General features: G+C 42.8%; 1 protein-coding gene across 2 annotated transcripts in view; it reads left to right on the top strand.

The window, feature by feature from the left end:
- SPTLC3 (serine palmitoyltransferase long chain base subunit 3) overlaps window positions 1-16583 on the top strand; it is a 118394-nt gene that overhangs the window by 21688 nt on the left and 80123 nt on the right. The window contains exon 1 of one of the 2 annotated variants that reach the window (XM_075925655.1): window positions 12418-12436. The exons of the other annotated variant lie outside the window; for it this stretch is intronic. The gene's annotated coding sequence lies outside the window, so the exon portion shown is untranslated. Of the gene's footprint in view, window positions 1-12417; window positions 12437-16583 lie in introns of those variants that run through there. 2 annotated transcript variants of the gene reach the window in all.

Genomic DNA, 16583 nt, shown 5'->3' with positions numbered 1-16583 from the left:
GAGAGTTTATAACAGCACTAGTGCCATTCTTAAAAGCAATTCATACATATATATATATAATCGTCCTATACTCTTCATACATATATATATAATCCCCCCCCCCCATCTGATTTTTTGCAAGAACCAGTCAAGAGCCTTGTTTCAATGTACATGCCATGAAATCACGACACCTTTCTCTACTTTAGAGCTCCAAATCTTCCTTGGTCCTTTTTGTCTGTTTTGTCTATTTAGAGTGTAATGTTTACATCAGGGGCTGTCTCTCATCTCTTTCTACAGCACCTACCACAATGGTCATGTTTGGGATCCCTAGGTACAAGCATAGTTCAAATAGCTATCGATCAGTGCACCTGGCTAATTGTGCACATCCTGGACTGTGCAATTAGGTTTTTGTACCTGCACCAGTGCCTCAAATAAATGAGCTGGTATGAGGCCTTGAGATACACTCACCAGAGGAAACAAACTCGAGATTCCTTATTGAGCAAGGGTGGGGAACCTACGACCCGGAGGCCAGGTCCGGCCTCCAGCATGCCTAGATCCAGCCCTCAAGGCGCTCGGGACTCCCCTCTCCTAGCATGAGGAAGCCCATGCTGGCATTCCAGCACCGTCTACCCCCGCATCTTGCCCCGTGGGGCTGGAGTGCCAGCACTGGCTCCCTACTGTGACAGGGGGAGCCCTGAGCCATGGGGGCTGGATCTAGGAAAGCCAGGACTGGATCTGACCGGTGCGGGAGAGGAAGTGGCTCTATGAAAAGGCAACTCAGTTAAGAGTTGCCTGGAGGCTTTTCCCCTGCCACTCTGATTGGCCATAATCATAGCCAATAGGAGCAGCAGAGGGTGGTGCTTAGGAGTGGCGGGATACTTCCCCAGGGAGCTGTGCCAGATAAGTGCCCCCCATCACCCAGACTCTGCACCCCCACCCTGCTCCTGCATCTCTCTTCAGCCCAGAGCCCTCACCCCCTGCCCACTCCTGCACCCTACCAACCTCCCAGACCCCCCAATCCACTCCTACAACCCCTTCCCATACACTGAACTCCTCATTTTTTGCCCCATCCCAAACCCTAGGGGGACCCACAACTTCTACTAACCTGGGCCCGCATAGGCTCTGGTGTGTGAGGGGAATGTGGAAAATGTCTTTCTGCTTCTCATTTTGGGGCCATGTGAGTGATTTGGGGGTGGTGGGTTTTTTTCTCCTCACTTTTGTACAGTGTTTCTTAAACTTTTTAAGACTGAGGAACACCAAACAATAATTTTTTTTATGAAGAACACAAAGAGTTTTGGGTTGGTGGGGGGGGAACCACAACACCACATACACCTTGCCCCTTGAGCACCAGACGACACTTTTATTGAAAATTACAATATTCGCTCACTGCCCAATGATAATTTAAGTATCTTTTTAATTATCTTTTGAAAAGTGGAACATCTTTTTTAATCTAAGTATTCCAAACATAACCTGTCAATCACTATCCCTTAAATAAAAAAAAGTTGTCCAACAAAGAAGGAACATTGTATCTGGCTCCCCTCAGCTGTCCTGAGTAGCAAGCAAGGGCTAAAGACAGCGGAAGCACTTGAAGAGGAATGCAGATATCGCTGCCTCATTTCCAGCCGTGTCACTGCTGCGTCACCACTCGCTCACCTCTTCCACCCTTCGCACCAGCCGCTGCATCTCAGCGGCTCTAGCAACCGTTACTTTTCCTCAAACGGTCGCGGCACACCTGTGAGTTCTCCGCGGAACTCAGTTTAAGAAACAAGGCTTTTGTGCAACCCCTGAAAGATTTTTTTTGGGGGGGGGGGTGACCCCTGACTCAAAAAGGTTCCCCGCCTCTCTTTCCTTTACCAGATCCATGTGGGCTATTTATTGTCTGACAACCTGTTTCCTGTCTGATCTTAGTGCAGAAGGGGCTGTCTGTGCCGTCCTGAGCCAATCCGAACCATAGCAATCATCCCTGTTCTCCTTCCTCATGAATGCTTGCAGGGACTTCCTACCTTGTATATAATTATTATATACTAGGTGAGGCGTCCTTAGATTCCCAAAGGCTTGATTTTTCAAAGAAGCACAATTCCAGCCCTTCCGACTGAAGTAAACATGAACTGCAGGAAATCAGCCCCTTTCTAAAGACTTGATGGTGTGATTTTTAAAGAATTATGTATGCTCAGTAGGAATGTATGCTCATTTTGTCCAGTTTTTAAAGATGAATTTTCTCAAATGTCAAAAAATATCTGTCCCCACTGAGAACTTGCACCACATCAAGTCTTAAGTGATTATTGTTCATTTGGTTTTGCTTAGCTGGTTTTCTGTTACTCATCATAATGGGGAAACACCACCAGGTTTTGAATTCTATTCTTATTTGGATGTCCTGTTATTTGAGAAATAGTCACAAATAGTTGGGGAAGAACAGCTTACAATGGAACTGGGGTGAAAAGTTAAATGGATTAGAAACTGTCTCACTAATAAGTCTCTGAACATAACTGAAAATGGGAAATTGTTTTCAATTGGGTCTGTTTCTAGTGGGGTCCCACAGAGAGAGATTCTTGGCCCTATACTACTTAATATTTTTATCAATGGCCTTGGGGATAACAAAATCACCATTGATATAATTTGCAGGTGACACACAAATTGGGGGAGTAGTATATACTGAACAGCTGCGTCTAGACTGGCATGATTTTGCGGAAATATTTTTAATGGAAAAGTTTTTCCGTTAAAAGTATTTCCGCAAAAGCACATCTAGATTGGCACAGATTCAGACCACACTGCGTGCTTATAATTGTCCTGAAAAATGGAGCAGACCCTGTGAGTGTAGAACTTCGCAGGTTTTGCATAGTGTGATCTGGTCTGGAGTGCTTTCCAATTGGCTATTCCTGAGATGAGACATTCAGAAAAGCCTGAGTGATAGTAGCAAGTAGAATTAGGAAGCTTTCATTTTATGGGTATGAAGATTTCATTTCAAACACAATCACAGAAAGGCAGCCAGCCAGCTACTTAGGTATATTTGAAAAATGAAGAATTTTTTTTAACACCCTGGGTATACGAAAAGTAAGAACTCTTTGTACTAAAGCTATGACTTGTAACTATTTTTTAGTTCAAATGGATTTGTTTTTAAAAGCTTAATTCTATTTATGACTTAATAGCTTGTAGTGTGGCATTAGTGTTGCTGTTTTTTCTCTGTACAGTAAGTAAAATATTTTAGGGTGGAAGGAGAGGAGAAATGTGATTGTAAAGCCCTAAAATTGGTAAGGCGTTCAATAGGAGGTGCAGGAGACTGTTCACTGCTGGATATTTAAAAGAGTGTTTTGGATAGGCCAAGCCAAACATGTTTGAGTCAGCCCCTCCTTACGCTTCCTTTTTTTTTTTTTTTTCCTCCTCTGTGCATGCACCCGCCTCTCCATTTTCAGCTGTTCTGCTGCTTTTACAGAGCTCTCTACCTTGTCCTCCACCCTCAGCTCATGGGCTATGTGCAGATACATGGCCATAGATTGGGAGGGGGTCTGCAGATGAATCAGGACAGATGTAGGGGTGGAGGCTCAATTTTTTCCTATGTCCGGGGTCTAGCAGCTTTGCCCAGAATAGTTACTCAAGTTTTGCTTCCTCAAATGTAGTAATTGCTGAGTGTATGGGCAAGAGAAGAACAGTGTTACTCCTATAGTTGTAGAAACCTGCATAATTACTGAAAAAGCTTATTAAAAGCACGTTCATTTGGCATTGTACTCAAAATAGCCATGTAGCAATTTTTACTTAACTGATTGCATAAAATAATTACTTGGGAATTACCTAATTTTTGACAGTCATTCAAAGTTCCGAGACATCCCACAAGCTTAACCGCCTCATTCATAGGAATTTGCTTATGTTTTCTATCTCATTCTCTCTATATAAAATATCTTAAGATTTTGTTTGCTCCTCTGACTACCACTGTGCATTGAGCAGATGTTTTTGAGCTGGTTACAATAATACCCAGGCCTTTAAAAAAATGTCCTTAGTGATTACAGTACATTTAGGACCCAGCAGTATGTATTGTCACCCTAAGAATTTTTTTGCCTTCCTCTGGAGAAGGGGACATGCATCACCTGCTGGTTTGAACTAAAGTAAATTGTGGGTTTTCTATTACTTGGTTCTTTAAATCAAGTTTCAAGGACTTCACTCATTGCAGGAGTGGATGAGTGAGGTTCTGTGGTCTGCAATGTGCAAGAGGTCAGACTAGATGATCAGGATGGTCCCCTTCTGGCCTCAAAGTCTGTGCACCGTATGTAGTTCAAATTATGTCTTCCAAAGTGTGTGTTTTTAGAATAATAGAACACTAGAACTGGAAGGGACCTCTCAAGGTCATTAAATCAAGGCCCCTGCCCTGAGGGCAGGACAAAGCACCATCTGGATCATCCCTGATAGATGTCTATTTAACCTACACTTAAATATCTCCAGTGATGGAGATTCCACAACCTCCCTAGGCAATTTACTCCAGTGTTTAACCACCCTGACAGTCAGGGAGTTTTTCCTAATGTCCACCCTAAACCTCCCTTGCTGCAGTTTAAGCCCATTGCTTCTTGTCTATAATCAGAGGCCAAGGAGAACAATTTTTCTCCCTCCTCCTTTTAACACCCTTTTGTCAACAAAGAATTTTGTTTGCCATGCTCATTCTTCTTCCATACCTATATTACATCCCATTAGAGTTCTCTACTGTACTCTCAGCTAGCCTAAGTAATTTTGTATCCTCTCCAAATTTTACACTATGGATAGTTCAGTGAAGTTCTGTGCTCAATGTATAGCAGTGATCAAAGAAACAAATACGATGTTAGAGAGGATAAGGAATTTTATTATTACCGGAGGTAAAGCAATTAATCCTAGTCATGGGGGGCTCAGGTGATAATGTCTACAATTATGGGGGGGGGGGAAACTCTTAGATAAAGAGCACTTGAAAAGTTTGGAATTGTTTAAATTGGAGAGCGGCCATAATAGATGCATACAAAGTAATTAACAGTACAGGGAATTTAATTTCTCATGGTATAAAACCAGGAGGCTATTCACTGAAATTGAAAAGTGAAAAATTCAAAAAGCCAGAACTTTAGGCAGGTTATTTTAATATTAACCTGTTCCTGAATCCGTCATATATGATGGAGTATGTTAATGTTTTATTGTAACTTTACCTTAATAAAAAGTTTTTAAAAAACCAAAGCTTTTTGTTTAACAAATGTAAAATTACCCTGTAGAATTCATTGTCAAAGGATAGCATTGATTATTACATATTTATATGGAAAACAAGAACAAGAATATCCAATGTTATAATTTTTTTAAAAAATCAAAGAATTCTCAGCTTTCAGCAAGCTCTTACTATTCCCTGGCAGCAAGTAATGCTGTAACCACCTACAGAAAGGTTTCTTGCACCTCTGTCTGTAGCAGCTGATAGTGGCTGCTGTTGGTGAAAGGATAATGAACGGGCCACTGCTACTTTTCCAGTGTGGTTTTTCCTATAATAGTGTTTTGTATAATCTGTCTCCATGGATGGTGGACTTATAACAGAGCTGTAGGCGTTGTTACTAAATTGCCCAACTAGCAATACTATTTCAATAAATCCCTGTCTCTTACTTAGGAGGGGTTGTTCTTGCCTTGGTTGAATTGTATGTTCCTGAACTAGCTGTTCCAACTAGCAATCCTGGAAGCTGTTGAGCAAAATGCCTCTCTAAACTGCGTGCCATTGTGACATACTGTATGACCAGTACATGTGTACCTCAGCTTCTCACACATAATTGCTGGTTTGGTTAGTTTTCTCTTTGATCACCCTCAAAAATTCTTTGCCCTTCTAAGCTACCTCATCCCCAAGAATTTAATTTGCCCTAGCTCCCTACAGCAGTCTTTTCTTTTTTTTACTGCCATTCACGTTGTCCTCACACACACACATTGTTATTTTCCACTGTTGGGGATAAGCATTGCCTTGAGAGAGAGCTTCAGTAATTTTAAATCATCCAGATTGAGGACTGTGATGTATATTTCCCATGCATCATGAATTCCAGAGAGATATCTATTCTGGCAAAGCGTATGCATTTGTTACTATTCAACTTCTCTTTCACCTGTCATTAATGCAGAATCTTGGCTTTGTTTCAAGGCTTTGCCTAATACCATGGGTGAAGCCCTGGGATCCATTGATGACTCAACCATTCCAACCTGATGTATAGAATCAGTTTCTAAATCTGGTAATGTTTCTCCTCGAGGAAGAAGTCTTGTCAGGGGCTGCTTTTTTATATTAATGCCTTTGCTGGCAAAACGGAGCATTTTGCTGAGTCTGAATGACTTGCATGTAATTAGTGCATCATGCCACGTAGATCTTTGTTGAGAATTCAAACTGTCCCACTGAGTTAGCTCATCATAAAATGCCTGCCCATTCAGTCATATTCTGAAGCCTGCCAAGTCAACTTATAAGAAGTTTCATGGCCTATAAAATCGGCATAATGAGTTCCAGAATGACAGAATTTATGTGAGACGCTTTCTGAACTGGGAATAAAAATGTCAATGTTACACATTATGAATCTGACCATACTAGGATCCTTTTCAATAATAGGGCTTAATTTATTCCTCTCTATTCCCCACATGCATAAAATTATACATGATCATTCATCCCAGTGTTTTGACTAATACAGATGCTGCAGTATCCAAATTATTATTATTTGTATTGTGGTGGCACGTAGTATGCCTGTTCATGGTGCTAGGTGCCATGCAAACACGTAAATAAAAGACATGCCCTGCCCCAAAGAGATTACAATCTAAGTATAAGACAAGAGACTAGGGATGTAAAATCCCATTTAATTGGTTAACCGTTTAACAGCCCCACCTGGGCCAAGCCCGCCACAGACAGGACCTGCTTTGGCTGCCTGCCTGGAGCAGTCCTTTCCCATTGCAGAGGGCTAGGCTGGGCCCACCACAAGCAGAGGTTGCTCTGGCTGGCTGGCTGTAGCGGCCCGTCTGTGGAGGGCCTCACACAGCTGGAGCAGACCCCTACCTGTGGCAGACAGGGAGCTGCTCCAACCCCTACCGGTTAACCGGAACCGGTAAGCCTTACCTGTTAAGAGACAACAATGGTTAAAGGGTGAGGGGAATACAAGGGAACAATGAGACCATATGAGTCCCTATGTTCATTGGAAATAATCAATGAATACATGCTGCAATTAAATGATGTGATCCATGCCAAAGTTACTTTTACTTAGGCATCTCATAGGCACTCAAGGTTTGTTGATTTAGCCTATTGGGTTTTCACCTGAAGAACAGTTGAAAGATTTGGAAATATCTTCCTTCTTTATAAGTCTCTCTCTGCGTAGTGCCCACAACCTCTTTGTCTTCACTGATTCTGAGTTAGTAGTTATGCATGATTCATGTACTGCTTTCTTGCTCCTCACTTACCTTAATTTGTGTGGGTACTAAATTCACTACAGGTAGTGGCAGATGGAGCAGCATTTGTATTGTGGTGACACATCTGAATGTTCATCTCACTTTCAGATTATTTTTTGACATATAAATTGCCAACCAATAGGAGGCCAGAGGTAGCAGTTGACTTTTTTTCTTCTGTGTACTGTTTGATATAGACTACATGAGACAATAGATATTGTAGGAGTTTCAGAAATTGTCTCCTAATTTACCAAGCAGTTGATGTTTCTCCAGGTTTGTGGTCTTTCCCAAACCTCCCACATGATATATTCTTGACTGACTCTAAACGCTTTCCGAAGGGAACTCTTTAAAGCCATGTGTGGGTGTCAGTGAAGTTACAAAAACTCTGGAGTGCCAAGTTAGCTGCAAGTAGGGATGAATCATTAGGGATGAGTTCTATGTGCCCCAAAAGTTTTCATTCTCATTTATTTTGGAGCAAGGACATTGTTTCTTATGGTATCCCCTGAACTATTACAGGTATTGCTGCTGGAATTATGGGTAGTATGCAGGAGTAGAAATATAGGGCTGAGAGGAATCCTGAATACGTATGTGATGAGCATCTACATATAACCTCCCAAAGTTAATGTTATGGTACAGGTTGAATCTCTCTAGTCTGGCATTCTCTGGTCTGGCATGATTTTAGTTAGCCAGTTTTCTAATTATCATGAGTGTGGACAAGTTTCCCACAGTTCCATATTTTGTTTACAGCCACCAGTCCTAGTTCTCAATGTTCTGTGCTGTTATTTAGCTCTAATTTACCCCAAAATGTTTTCTAAGAGCCCTGTAAGCAGTGGAAGTGTTGGTAATGCTGCTAGACATTATTAACCTAATATAGTTCTGCAAATTCTCTGGTTCAGTACCAGTCAGGTCCTGAGGGTGCTGGATTAGAGAGGTTTAACCTGTATAACATTCTCCTTATTTAATCTATATTCTATATTATGTCTTTTCTTGTGTGCTTTTGGCCTATACACTTCTCTTCTTCCTTACTACTGTGTGTGAGTATATCTTCTACTCTTCGAGCCTTCTGCATTCAAAAATATTATTTCTTCTGTTGCTAGAAGGCAAACTTTCATCATGTTGTGGAATGAAACCTATTCTAAGATAGCCCTGTTTGGTAGAAAACAATATTTCTCATCTCGTCTGATGGAGGTGGCTATGTAAGCAGGTGCTCCAGATAACTGCTACTGGTACAATCCATAGAACTTTTGCACGTAAATCCTTTCTTCAAAGTGCTTCTTAAACTACGATGACTTAAAAAGAAGTGTCATTTGCAATGCTGGCCTGCAGACACTTATTTCACAGCACTAACTTTTTGATCTTTTGGTAGTAACACAACAGACTTCCTTGCGGAAATAAGATTAATGAACCCAGCCCAGTGATGCTGTTTGTGTGGTACAGCGCTCCCAGGACAGAATGCTACTCAGGATGAAGACTTAAATGAAGATTATAAATGATTGAGTGCAAAGAGACATGCCACTTAAAATGACAGGATTGATTCCTCCTTTTGTTGCTCTAAACAAAACAGAGAACAATAATCAGGTTCATAAAGATTAGCCCAATATCTTTCACAGGCAGGTTCTGGCAGGCAAATGATTCTGTAAGATAATGTTATTTAGAAGATGAAACAGATTCTATAAATTCTCTTAAACTTCTTAATTTTTTTCTTGTTTCAGTTATCTCTTTTTTAGCCAATAAAGTGCATTGCATAACTTTAATTCCTAGCAGTTTTCCTACTGTGTCTTTGTGAGTAGAGATAGAAGTTTATAAAAAATCTCCTTGCATTTGGGTTTCTTCAGGATGGAATATAGGACTTTGGGTTAGCTGGTGAGAGGGTTACGAATCTATAGTGCCACACTTCTCCCACAAAGGTAGAGGATATCAATATACAGTATTTCTTTGTTTTGTGTTGTATTTGTTTTGACATGCCCTGGAATTTTCAGTTTGTAGCAGATTTTGTAGCAGACTACTCATCCTTTGTAATTCCACGACGATAAGGCCATTATGTCACAAATAAAGATTGATACCGAAATCTTTATCTTTTCTGTTTCTAAAACTGGAGATTCATCAAAGAAATGTTCACGTGAAATAAAGTCAGGGTCACCACTGCTTGGAGTTTGCCAGCTTCAAGAATACTGTCTTGAGCCTCTAGGCCGGGGATCCTACTCTGTGGATCACAATAATAATGGGTACCAGAACCCTCTGATGCCATTTCCCTGCATGCTTTGAGTCAGGGATGGGGAAAGAGAGGACTAGAAATTCCTACTAAGGCCAAAAGGGAGGGTTCTGCATAGGATGACATGGACAAACAGTTTGCTGGAGCAGTGATGTGCCACAGCTGATCAGCCCTTCAGCCTAACTCAGAGACAATGGTGGATTACCATACAAGCTGACTGGGTCCATGCCCGGCGCCCAGGCAGGAGTGGCCAGAACGCGAGCCCGACCCCTTGCTTCTCCTCTCCCACCCTCCTGCTCCTCCTCTTCCCCCTGAGGCCTTCAGACCTGACAGAAGCCATTTTCTCTTGTCAAAAGACAGGACATCTGAGGCCAAAATGGTATTTATAGCTGTGCTAGGCTAGGGTCCGCAAACTTTTTCAGTGACCTCCCCCCCCCCCCCCCCCAGCTGATCTATGACTCCCTCTCTAGGAGCAGGGGCCAAGAGTGGGGCAGGGACCTGCTGTTGGAGATGGTGAGTGGGGGTGCATCCAGGAACAGAGCCATAGCTGAGGGTGGGGGCAGGGCAGGCCTGGACCGTCCCACATGTCCCTAAATGTTCTTTTGTGCCCCCCTAGGGGCCATCCCCAACAGTTTAGGAACCACTGCCCTAGACTGTGGTAAGAACTGCCCAGGAAGCCTGGGCAGATGTGGGGAGCCCCAGACCCTGAGCAAGGGGCAGGATGCCTGAGAGTAGCCCCCAGGGTGTGTCCTTGCCCACCCTCCAGGCATGTGTCCCAGTCCAGGTGAATTGACAGTGGTCCAGGCTCCCACTTTTACCACAGCCCAGCTTCCAGCCAAGCCTGAGGAGAGGGGAGAAGTAGGGGGAGGGGGCTCATGTCCAGGAGGGAATATAGAGATCCCAAATATTCTTTGGGCCCAGAGCCCCAATATATCTTAACTGACCTCTGCTCAGATACAAAGAGACTAGTTTTAGTTTCACTTTTAGGCTTAGAAGCTGAGAGAAGCAGAGCAGGGAGGTTTTTATCAGGGAGCAGACCTGCCGTTTACCCATAGGCATGATAGACAGCTGCGTACGGCACCTGAAAATTTAGGGCACCGTTTGGTCTTAATGTCCACCCACCTGCCTCTTCCTGTGGCTCTGCCTCCTCCAGAGAGGATCTAGATAAAAGCCACAAAAGCCTGCCAGACCTATTAGCAGAAGGTTGAACCTGTGAAAGAGCCATTCACGTGGTAATGAAACCATTGAACAGGTATTTGCCAACCCCAGGTATATATTGTCAGTTTCTGAATTTACTGCATTAGTCAACTTTAGTTTAAAATTGGCTTTTAAAATATGTCGCGTGTGTGTGTTGCTGAAGATTATAAAATCACATCTCTAAAAAACATCATCCCCCCCCCCCAGCTGCCATTGGACACAGGGACCTCAGTTTAATAGTACTACAGAGGGCCCCTGAAATCCTAAGCACACCCCTGTCAGGGAGTCTTTGAAGTACTGGGATATCAAGGGCATGAGTTAAGTGTCCAGACTGACAAAGATCTGACATGGAGCTGACTGCCAAGAAACAACCAAGACCTCCATACAGTTCCAGACTAGGAAGCCAGCCAAGGACTCGGTCCCACCCAAGGGAAAATATAATGGTGGGGGGGGGAGCTGTGTGACATCACAATTAAGCTAGTCATCATTCACAATGAAGAATTGTGAATGTGGGGAGGTGGAAAACTGATTGATTTCTGGATGATGTAGTATAGTGATCACCAACCAGAGGATCGGGATCTACTGGTAGATCTTGGAGCCTTTGACAGATGATCCTGACAGGTTTGGCCTATCAAGTGCTGGCACTTCATCTGCCGCTCTCAGCACTGCCGCGCGGCTCTTGCCCTCTGCCTCGGAGCTGCTCCTTAGCCCTGGGAGCCTCTTGTTTGCTGTGCAGGGCACAGGAAGAAGAAGTGGGGATGTTGATGTCAGGGTGCCCCTCCCTTCACCCCGTACCTCATCTCCACACAGTATGGGAGGAGGGACCAGGGATGGAGAGAGAGAGAGTTTGCTGGCTGCTTTTGGGAGAGCCAGTGTAGGGTTAAGCCTTAGTCCCCTGCACCACCACCCAGAAGCCACCAGTGGTAAACAGTGCCCAGCTGGAGCCTGCATTCCAAACCCTGGCCCCAGTCCCGAACCCTCCTGCACCCCACATCCCTGCCCTAGCCCTGAGTCGTCCTGCACCCAAACTCCCTCCCGAAGCCTGCACCCTGAACCCCCTCCTGCACCTCAACTCCCTGCCCCAGGCTCAACTCAGAACCCTTCCTACACTCCAAATCTTTTAGCCCAAGATCAGAGTCCATGTCCCCTTCCCTTACACCCCAGGCCTCTGCCCTCAGCCTGATAAAAGTGAGGGAGGATGGGGGAGGGATGGAGTGAGCAGGGGCAGGGCCTTGGAGAAAAAGTAGGAAGGAGGTGGGGCAAGGTCTTGAGGTGGATCCTGGATTTCACTTAAATCCAAAAAGTGATCTCATGCTTTAAAATGTTGGAGACCACTGAGGTAGTACTTATTTGTTAACCCTTTCCTTTCCAGGTCCTATTTTCCTGCTCCCAGTAAAGTCTTTCAATATTATATTGTTATTTTTGGTTGTGACATTTCTTTGCTGCGGTTTCTGTTGATGTACTTCCTAGTTCCATTCTGTATAGGGTTTTCTAAGCCCATGCCCATTAATTAGCATAATTTATTTCCCCGAGGCACAGCACCCCACATGTCCTGGGCACTGTGAGGAACTACTTTGGGTGGAGGTACCAGGTGTCACAAAAAAGAATCCACGCCCTAACCCATGCAAGTAGAGAGAAGAAACCACTGAAAGGAGCAAGCACTAGGTAGGAAGCTGAAGCCACATCTCCAGAGATAGGCTACAGAATCAACTTCCTCTGTTACTTAGGTGAATTTGTTTTAAGGTCTCCATGTCTAAGTTCGGCTGTGCATTTTAGCAGGGTGAGGGCACTTAGTCTGATACACACAGCTATCTTATTCCTGGACAAATAATTTCCAATCTCTCACTGCAGAGATTGCAAACTGTTGTAAGAGAGAAGGAGAATGCTCCTCCAGAGCTGTGTTGGAGTGGAAATGGGTTATGGCTCCCGCTAAGTCATTTTCACTCAATACAGCTTCTCTCTTCCTGGATATACATTCTAATGGTGCTTTTGCATTAGGCACTGGTCTAAAATGTTTCTAACATGATAGTCATTCATCTCTAGGCTCATAATACTGTATTAAGAGGAATGGTTCATGCATAGGATGTTACTTCTCAGGATTAAGTGATGTGGATTTGGAATAATACTTCCATATAGTAGATATATATTCTGCATTATCACTTGTGTTTGATTATGGAAAAGTGTTGCTATCTAAAGCAATTTGTGGAAATGACAGGTTCCTATTAATATGACAATTCCCTGTGTAAGTACTGTGTATCTGATTCCTAGAAGGCTTATGGTGTCATGAGTTTGTACTGTGTGTGCCTAGAGTTTAGCTGTTGTTGTGATTAAAGTTCACTAGCAAAGAGTATTCCCCTATAAAACCAGTGCTTGTGGGAAGTGCAGAGGAAGGGTTGCTTACACAGACTTGCTATGACAGAGCAAACTATTCATACTGTTCTCTGAGGGACACGTTTTTCAAAATGACTTAAAGGAAAGAGGCTCCGAAATCACATTAAAAGTCAGTTGGACTGAGACTACCTCTGCACAGTGAACAAACAAACAAATGACCTCTCTGCAAGGAGTCGCAGAAGCTGAGTCACGGAGCTCATGCTCAGGATAAAATTAGCAGTCCACGTGTTCCAGCTAAAGCCCGGATTCCAATACCCTCTTCCTCAAGGGATTTGAAACCCTGGACTCCAGCCCAAGTCTGAACATATACACTCTTATTTTTAACCTCGCATTGTGAGCCCAAGTCACGTGGGTCTTTTTTTTGCTATCATGATGTATTTTTAGGCTCCTAAGTCATTTGGGCACTTCTGAAAATGTTACCCTCAGTCGATATAGACTCTCTTTCTCTATTAGGTATATGTTTCCTCTGAGCCTTCAGAAGGGATCGTTCTCTGACAAACAGTCACAGATGCTAGGCATACTGTGGCTATATATGAAATATTTCATTGACTATAGATGACCCGGTTCTATGATCATCCTGAATTTAGTAACAGTAGACCTGTGAAAGACACTGGCATATATGATGTGAGCTGACCTCCTCCGTGATTGTGACAGAACTGATTCTGGGCCCTGACACTAAAGGATCTTTTAAGCAGTCATTGTGGAAATCAATGGAAGCATCTCGGTCAATAATACTTCTAAGCATTGGATCTTCTGACTGAAGTTATTTCAGGCTTTTTCTTTTGTTTTCAAGCAGATTAATACCTGCTCATGTAAGATTCAGACTTACAAATCCCTACTTCATGGGGAACTAATTCAGGTGTGGTCAAATTGTGACTCTTTTAGACACCCTCTATGCCCCCTCCTCTTCTCTGCCTAACAGACTGGCAGGGAGTGGAGCACAGGGTTTTTGCCTTCTGGTAATGTTCGTTACTTCAGCACTGTGGGCACACCTGCTGGGGCCCCAAGCCTCAGGAGGTGCCTCCCATGACTCAGAAACCGCAAGTCCCACCACCCCACTGCAAGGCAGAAGCCTGAAGCCCCGAGTCCCAGCAGGTGTGCCTTGTTCAAAGGATCGGTAAGTTTGGCCTTCCCCGAATTAAACTGTTTCTTACGGATGTCAAGGAATGGGTTGCCGAGATGGGCACTAGGTATAGTGTTTGTCCCGCAATCTTAAATAGATCCACATCAAATTCCTTGAGACTCAGTCTGCATTTTGATGGTTTTCCTTACAGAACAGACCTATCATCAGCCACTTCAGACAGTGTTGAGCAATACCTGTTTTCCTTCAGTGCTAAGGAGGAACTGTCATTAAACACTGCCCTCTCATCAGGAATGCACAGTCATAGGTGTCTGGGTACATTGTGAATGGCTTCTTGAATCTGTCAAATTTTGAACAGGGCTAAAAATCATGTGATTTATTGTTTTCGTCCAATATTTCTTGACCTTGCACATTCCTCTAGAATTTTGTCTTCTCCCTACTGAACGTTGGAAATGGATCAAGGAGGTTCCCAGAGCCTTTGATCAATTTCCTGTAATAACCAGTAAATTCCTGCTGTTGGCAGATCCATATTGCATTTGTCAGGTGGGGGAAATTAGAGTTTTCATTTTTTTTTATCAGATTTTATCTCTTCTAAACAAGACGTGGTTTGCAGAGAGCTCTTTTTCTCATCTACAAAAATTACTGTGGAGGTGTGATATCCAGTTCTGTTTCCTTCAGTATGATTAGGTCCCATGATTTCTGCAAATGCTGACCTAACATTGTATAAACTATAAGCAGGTAGGCAAATGAGAGAGGATTTTTAAATCAGGTATGCCAATACAATGTTCATTAGATTATGAAAGGTTCTGGGAACATTTCCAAGTCCGAAAGCATAACTTTGAAATGATAAAGCTCTGCTCATAAGCTAAATACAGTATTACATGCACAGGTGTGACTACCTGCCCTTTCCTGGTTACTCTTTGCAGCCAGTCCACAGTCATGTCCAGTAAAAAAAAATTAAAATACAATAATAATAATCCAAATTGTTACGTATTTATTAAATAAGTTAAAACCTTTATATATAAAAAGGACAGGTGAAAATGTAGCGATGGATATAGAGGTATTAACAGCCAATAATCCATGATAAAAAAGAAAAAAACAAAGTTAAAATATGGAGAAATATTAGTATCTACAGCTCCCTGCCAAAAGCCTTGTAGAAGGTCTAGCATAAATTCAGAAAAAATTATTTGCAGCAGAAAGTCTAGGCCATAAACCCCTTTGTGATTAAAAAATTAGCCTCCATTACCTTATTTTGCTTTGTGTTCCTACATCAGTGCATTAGCTTTACTCTTTCCTTGTGAATTACAGATCTTGTTGTGCAGAGGCTACAAAAGAGTTCCATTAAGTAGTGACACTATATTGAAGTAATTTGCATCTATTATCTGCTTCCAGATAATAGTTGATGAAACCCTATAAGAGTGGTATTGCATGTCCATTGTTCAGTGTGTCACATCAGGTGTCTCCCTCCATCCTGGAAACAGGTAATGAATGCCTGCAGGGGGTAGGGCTTAGGACACATGCTTCAAGTTTGCATCTCCTTATTGGCTAGCTTGGGTGGGGAACTCCCTAACATGCTGGCTTTTGTGAATCTCGGGCTTTTCTTGCCCCATTTATTATATCGGGAGCCAAAGTACTGAACTTTGCCAGTGATTTTATAGATGGCTGAAAGTGAGACATGGCAAAGTTCAGTATTGTCACACCTACATTCCTTCGTGGATCTAGCCCTTTGTTATTTGACTAGTAGGCTGGTACTAATGGTAACATCTCCGGGTGGCACTTAAATGCCCTGGTAGAGACGACAGAGATCCCTTGCTCTGATTAATTGAAGATTTCTAGTCTTCCAAGGATGGCAAATCCTTAGCCAATAGAGGCATTTCAGCAGGCAAAGCTTGCAATAGTGTGAGAATTCACTTCTCTGGTCTCAAGCACAATGGTAGTTCTTGGGCATTATTTTTAATTGAAAATAAAATGATAACCCTGGTTGACGAGACCTGCTAGTAATAAGACAACACGCTGTCTGTGAAAGACCAAAATACTGACAAAGTAGAACGTATCTCCTTTTTTAAAGTGGTCTTATTGGAAGGGCACATGCCACTAAAAATGAATTCCTATCCACTACAAATATTTGGAAAAATGCTGTGGAAATGGAAAGAAAGAGGGAGATTGCATCTATTGTAGATACTTGGCTGGCTCTGAAGTGCTGTGTAGTAGAAGTATATCACTTTAGAAAGATATTTTTTAAATCTATGGGTTAGCTGCTCCCATGGATTACCCCAGATTTGTGGGGGCAAATTCAGATTGATTGTAGGTGAGTTCTGAATACAGCTCTTTTACCTCTGT

This window comes from Pelodiscus sinensis, chromosome 3 (assembly GCF_049634645.1).
Source record: "Pelodiscus sinensis isolate JC-2024 chromosome 3, ASM4963464v1, whole genome shotgun sequence".
Classification (NCBI taxonomy): Eukaryota; Metazoa; Chordata; order Testudines; family Trionychidae; genus Pelodiscus; species Pelodiscus sinensis.
This window is presented reverse-complemented; position numbering and strand designations above follow the sequence as displayed.